This window comes from Bombina bombina, chromosome 1, assembly GCF_027579735.1.
Source record: "Bombina bombina isolate aBomBom1 chromosome 1, aBomBom1.pri, whole genome shotgun sequence".
Taxonomy (NCBI): Eukaryota; Metazoa; Chordata; class Amphibia; order Anura; family Bombinatoridae; genus Bombina; species Bombina bombina.
The window spans coordinates 936432250-936439849 of record NC_069499.1 but is presented as its reverse complement, the minus strand read 5'-3'; positions in this window follow the sequence as shown (position 1 = coordinate 936439849).

Below are 7600 nucleotides of genomic sequence, written 5' to 3'. Positions count from 1 at the left end.
AAACCTAAGTCTAACCCTAACACCCCCTAACTTAAATATAATTTAAATAAATCTAAATAAATATAACTATCATTAACTAAATTATTCCTATTTAAAACTAAATACAGTGAGGCCCCGGTTTACGCACGACTCGGTATACGAAATTTCGGTTTACGAAATCGAAATTTGAAGAAAAATTGACTCGGTTTACGATTTTTTTTCGCAATACGAAACAAAATGCCGGTTTGCCCCCCTCGGTTTACGAATATTTTTCGCAATACGAAACCAGTGGCCCCTGTGCCCCCTGCATACTCAAGTATGATTGAATTAATGAAGTTTGGGTACCAGTGTGGAGGTGTTGGAGAGGTTTTGGAGCCATTTTGCAGCAATTTGTTGAGCCTTTTGGAGTCATTTGCAGCAAGTTGTTAAGCCTTTTGGAGCCATTTGCAGCAAGTTGTGGAGCCTTTTGGAGACATTGGAGCCATTTGCAGCAAGTTGTTAAGCCTTTTGGAGCCTTTTGGAGCATTTTTTGGACACTTTATTTGAATTTTTTCGGACCTCCGGAACGCATTAATTGATTTTCAATGCATTCCTATGGGAAAACGTGTTTCGGTTTACGAATTTTTCGCAATACGAAACGACCCGGAGAACGAATTAAATTCGTAAACCGAGGCCTCACTGTACTTACCTGTAAAATAAACCCTAAGATAGCTACAAAATAACTAATAGTTACATTGTAGCTATCTTAGGGTTTATTTTTATTTTACAGGCAAGTTTATATTTATTTTAACTAGGTAGAATAGTTATTAAATAGTTATTAACTATTTAATAACTACCTAGCTAAAATAAATACAAAAGTACCTGTAAAGTAAAACCTAACCTAAGTTACACTAACAACTAACACTACACTATAATTAAATAAATTAACTAAATTAAATACAATTACCTAAATTAAATTAGCTGAAGTACAAAAAAAACAAAGACTAAATTACAGAAAATAATAACCAAATTACAGATATTTAAACTAATTACACCTAATCTAATAGCCCTATTAAAATAAAAAAGCCCCCCCCCCCAAAAATAAAAAAACCCTAGCCTAAACTAACAATAGCCCTTGAAAGGGCCGTTTGCGGGGCATTACCCCAAAGTAATCAGCTCTTTTACCTGAAAAAAAAAATACAAACAACCCCCTCAACAGTAAAACCCACCACCCACACAACCAACCCCCCCAAATAAAATACTATCTAAAAAAACCTAAGCTCCCCATTGCCCTGAAAAGGGCATTTGGATGGGCATTGCCCTTAAAAGGGCAGTTAGCTCTTTTGCAGGCCCAAAGTCCCTAACCTAAAAAATAAACCCACCTAATACACCCTTAAAAAAACCTAACACTAACCCCCTGAAGATCGACTTACCGGGAGAAGTCCTCATCCAAGCCGGGCAAAGTGGTCCTCCAGACGGGCAGAAGTCTTCATCCAGATGGCATCTTCTATATTCATCCACCCGGCACGGAGCGGGTCCATCTTCAAGACATCCGACGCGGAGCATCCTCTTCATCCGACGACTAAAGATGAATGAAGGTACCTTTAAGTGACGTCATCCAAGATGGCGTCCCTTAAATTCCGATTGGCTGATAGAATTCTATCAGCCAATCGGAATTAAGGTAGAAAAAATCCTATTGGCTGATGCAATCAGCCAATAGGATTGAAGTTCAATCCTATTGGCTGATCCAATCAGCCAATAGGATTGGGCTCGCATTCTATTGGCTGCTCTAATCAGCCAATAGAATGCGAGCCCAATCCTATTGGCTGATTGGATCAGCCAATAGGATTGAACTTTAATCCTATTGGCTGATTGCATCAACCAATAGAATTTTTTCTACCTTTAGGTTGCAAAGTAGGGGAAAACATTAATTTAACAAAATATTGTGGGGAAATAAGAAATGACTCTGTACCAAGTTATTTTTTATCAGATAACTCCCTTAAAGGGATTATGTATTCAGGGAAGCAGCTGATAAGTTATTTGTATCCAAAGTAACTGCAAGGACACCTTTTCTACTACCAAAACTACCTCAACCTCTTTTTTTTTTATGCTTTCCTATAACAAATACTGCTTTATTGACAAAATCAACTATTTCAAATGATTTTCCCATTTATCAAGGTAAAGGCTGTTTATTCACTGTGCCAAATGGCCAGTTTAATAACTGTATTAAAATTAATTTATTTTTTTATGGTTTTAAAATTAAAATAAGAATAACTACACAATAAGGTTTTACGATGGCTAAACATATGCAAAGAGAGGGTAGTGTGTATGGTGTAAACGCGTGATTTGTGGGATCAGTGTCTTCTAAAAAAAAATATATACATGTCAAGGGATATTCAGGGATTCCGGACAGATATCAGTGTTCCAATGTAACTAGCGCTAATTTTGAAAAAAAGTGGTTTGGAAATAGCAAAGTTCTACTTGTACTTATTGCCCTATAACTTGCAAAAAAAGCAAACAACATGTAACCATTGGGTATTTCTAAACTCAGGACAAAATTTAGAAACTATTTAGCATGGGTGTTTTTTGGTGGTTGTAGATGTGTAACAGATTTTGGAGGTCAAAGTTAGAAAAAGTGTGTTTTTTTCAATTTTTTCCTCATATTTTATATATTTTTTATATTAAATTATAAGATGTGATGAAAAAAAATGGTATCTTTAGAAAGTCCATTTAATGGCGAGAAAAACGGTATATAATATGTGTGGGTACAGTAAATGAGTAAGAGGAAAATTACAGCTAAACACAAACACTGCAGAAATTTAAAAATAGCCATTGTCATTAAGGGTAAGAAAACTGAAAAATGGTCCGGTCATTAAGGGGTTAATTTGCAACATTTTGAAAACGTAGGTAACAGAATTTGCTTTTTGGCTTCTCTAGGGAGTGTGGGACAAGAACAAGAAGTGTTTACACAAAACCAAGAAGTGTTTAATGTCTCTTTAAGGCAGTAGCAAGATGAATGGGTTACAAGCGGTCAGGAGGATGTTAACATTTCCTAATCAGCCTAATTTGCTGGGAATCCTTTCCTATAGACAGATCAGGACTTGTCACATGCCACAACTTAGTGGGAGTGTGGGTGAGTGTATACCCACAAAGCAAGCAGTGTATTAGAATTAATTTAGGGCCAGATTACGAGTGGCGCGTTAACAGTTATGCGTGAGAGATAAGGGGTTTATCGCGGGTGTTTGCGCGTGTCAGGTTTTCTGCTCGTATTACAAGTTGAAAGAAAACACATTCACTTGGACGCAATTCAAGTTAACACGCGTCGGGTAAGCACAATGTCAGAGCTGTGGTTAACTGTTTTGCGAAACAAAATAGTGTCACAAAACACATCAAAAATACATTACAAAGTACAGTTACTAACAGTTAAAGGGACAGTCAAGTATAAATTAAACTTTCATTATTCAGATAGGACTTTTAATTTTAATTGACTTTCCAATTTACTTTTATCATCAAATTTGCTTTTTTCTCTTGGTATTTTTAGTTTAAACTAAACATAGGTAGGCTCATATGCTAATTTCTAAGCCTTTGAGGGCTGCCTCTTATCACAGGCTTTTTAAATCTCTTTTCAACACAAAGAGACAGAAAGTACACATGGGCTATATAGATAACACTGTGTTCAGGCACAGAGGGTTATTTAAGATTTAGCACAAAACAATGCTAAATGTAAGACAATAGATACTAAACAGTCACAGTCATGTGATCAGGGGGCTGGAAGAAGGTTCCTAGATACAAGGTAATCACAAAGGTAAAAAGTACATTAATATAACTGTGTTGGTTATGCAAAACTGGGGAATGAGTAATAAAGGGATTATCTATCTTTTAAAACAATAACAATTCTATGGTTGACTGTCCCTTTAATAACACCATTTAATAAAAAATATTGCACAAAAAAGTTATAAGGGCTCAAAGATATGAGGTCTCAGGTGTTAGAAAAAAAAGCAGGCAAAGGGCTTTAACATTGAGATTCAACAACAAAAGAGAAAGAGGCGCCACGTGTGTAGATCAATCGCAACAATAGATATCAGGCGAATTGGAGATACGGGGTACTCACAAAGTGTGAAGGCACTCTCTTGTGCCAGTAGAAGCAGGCTGGTTTTTAACAGCAAACCAGCTGGCTGGACTCAGGCAAGATCTCGAAATCCCCAAGGGACACAGGTACAGGAACATTGAAACCACAGGTCAGCAGCAAGTGGTGTAAGGGAGTAGGGCGATGGAGCCCCTTTGGTAGCGTGTAGATATATAATAAACACTGTGTGCAAGTATAACTTAAAAAACACACCCCATTGTCACTCATGGTATTCCTACATAGAAATAGTGTTATTTATAAATCATCCTATTAAAATGCCCTAGTGTAAATAATATAAATATATAATCGTGTGGATATAAAGAATAAATGATAAATATGGCCATAAATGTACATATTCATCTCTCGGCCCAACCCTAAATTAAATGAATGCTATAAATGCTACCGCAAATCGATTTATGTACTTTTGCCTTATATCCAGTAACATCGTGGGAATTGTCATTTTGAGATCGTCACAATATAATAACCAGAGAACAAACTTACGGTGACTTCAGCATTGCTGGCGGTACTGATTGTATACTAATACAATGGAACGACTGTGTGATAACTGTAGTCTCACAGTCAAAAGGTTAATCTGTGTACAAACGGTAAAAAAGGATAACAGGTATCTCTCTAGATATAAGAGATGGTATAAAAGGATAACAAGAAACCTCTCTAAGTGTATGTGATGTGACTTAACAAGTGCAAATGGTACTCAAAGTGAGTTAATGTGATATAATTAAATGATGAAGTGTAACTAATAAAAATAAACATATGTGTAATAATGTGAAAACATTGGCTACTTGAAACTCAAAATGTATCTAAATGAATATACTATACTTAAGCAAACACTGCTGAATCTATTACCTTATTGAGGCCTAATGGAAATAAAGTATTGAATTTATAAATCCAAAAGGTTTCTCTCTGTCTGAGCTTAGTAAACCTATTGAACTGGCGGCTAGGGGGAATACTTTCCAGAAGTGTAATTTTGATATTACATTTCCCTGGATTGTGTTCCTGGCAAATATGTCTTGACACACTGTGTTTCAGGGATTTAGATGTGACATTTCTGAGATGCTCACTCCATGTAACTCTGACTTTCCTGCACGTTTTGCCAATATACTGCAACCCACATTCACATGTGAGTGCATAAACAACATATGTGGAATCACAGGACATTCTATTTCGAATGGGGAAACACTCGTCTGTGGTGTGGGAAGTTAGACTCACTTGGCCATGAGTAATACATTTACACATGTAACATATTTTCTTTCCACACCTAAATATACCCCTCCTATCAAGCACTTTGAGAAGAGTTGCATTTTGCTTTATGTTGTTTTTCCTACCCCTCTTAGACATCACCACTTTACTGGGTGCCAGTTTTTGTTTGAATGTGGGTGCTTTTGGGTGGGGAGGTAATATTTTCTTTAGAACTAACAATTTATATATTCCTTTCATATTACTGCATTACTTTTAATTCAGACTGATTATATGTTATTTGGTAATCACCTTGAGCACCTCCTTTAGGAGTACGTATTACAGATATGTGTGTATACACCTGTGTATACTATTAGACTCCTGTTTCTTTCCTAAGATATGGTGAGTCCACGGAATCATCAATTACTAGTGGGAATATCACTCCTGGTCAGCAGGAGGAGGCAAAGAGCACTACAGCAAAGCTGCTATATATGTCACTTCCCTTACCCATAACCCCCAGTCATTTTCTTTGCCACTGTTCATGGAGGAGGTGAAGTTTTTGGTGTCTGAAGAAAACTGAACTTCAATCAAGATTTTATTATTTTGAATGCCGGAGTAGGTTTGCTCTGACTTCCTCTCAAGACTGGGTATAGCCGTACTCCACGTTAGACTCTTCAGTAGGGCAGTGGTGGCTTTAAAGCAGTTAGGAACTTGTGAGGTGGGCTTTACTGCGTTTTCCTAACATGTTTCTGCCCTAGTATAAAAAGCCTGAGTAAGTTTACTCTGTCTTACTTTTTTCACAGACCTCCATAAGGAGTTGGCGTCCTTCCACGTTGTGTGAGCGGTCTCCCTGCCGGACGGCTAGATGCAGGTAAGTGCCTACTGTCTTCTGGGGCTAGGAGGCTGTCACTTTTAGAGCCATTGAAAAAATATTGGGCTCTCTGATATTTTTTTATGGGACTCAAATAATCCTGAGTGGAGATTATTAAGGCAGAAGGCAGGCACTTTTAGCATGTGAAAGGAGACAGTAATTTAACTCTCTTCATGAATATGAAGGGGATAATTTCTTATTGGGCTTTAGTTTATTAGAGGCATAAAATATTAATTTATGCTCTCTGAGTCGGTTTCTTGTTTATTTATTTCTAGAAGAGAAGATTCCGTTATTGTTAATCCCTCCATAGCCTAAGGGTCTTGTGAGGAAGAGCCTCTGTATTGATACCTTTTATTTAGGGGCTTATGGGTTTGCATTCACTTTTTGCGCTATTTCGCATTTGTTTATTGCGGGCTCTGTTAGGTTATTCTATCGGCTGGGAAGAGCACACTTTTGATTAATGGCGCAGCTTCTCACAGCCTGGTCAGCTCCTCCCTCTTCTTCTCCAGAGCGGCAACAACAGTGTCTGTGTGTACATACAGCATGTAGTTTGCTGTTTAGATCTTTTTACGGCTGTTGTCGTGTAGCCAGCCATCTTGATCTTTCTAAAAACCTTTTTGTGTTATATGGGGGAGAAGAGGGAGAATATATTAGCTCCGTTATTAGTTATCGAATTAAAGAGTCAGTGTGTTGTGTTTTTTCTTTTTGAGACAAAACGGATACATTTAAAGAGACAGTACTACTTTAAATGTATAATCTTTATTTCAATGTTTTCTAGATTCAGGTTCCTGGTGGGTTTAGTCCCTTTTGGGGGCTATATCAGGGTTCTGTTTATTTCACCTAGATTACGAGTTTTGCGTTAGAGGCTGTGCGGTGCTAACGAGCAGTTTTCCCTCACCGCTCACTTACCTGCAACGCTGGTATTACGAGTTTTCAGAAACCCGTCGTTAAAAGACAAGAAGTGAGCGTTGAGCAAAATTTTGCTCATTACCGCACTCCAATACCAGCGCTGCTTAAGTCAGCGGTGAGCAGGTCGTATGTGCTCGTGCAGGATTTCCCCATAGGAATCAACGGGGAGAGCCGACTGAAAAAAGTCTAACACCTGCAAAAAAGCAGCGTAAAACTCCTTAACGCAGCCCCATTGATTCCTATGGGGAAATAAAAGTTATGTCTACACTTAACACCCTAACATGAACCCCGAGTCTAAACACCCCTAATTTTACACTTATTAACCCTAATCTGCCGCCCCCGACATCGCCGACACCTATATTATAATTATTAACCCCTAATCTGCCGCTCCGGACACCGCCGCCACCTACATTATATGTATTAACCCCTAATCTGCTGCCCCCAACATTGCCGACACCTACATACTATTTATTAACCCCTAATCTGCCGCCCCCAATGTTGCCGCAACCTACCTACATTTATTAACCCCTAATCTGCCGCCC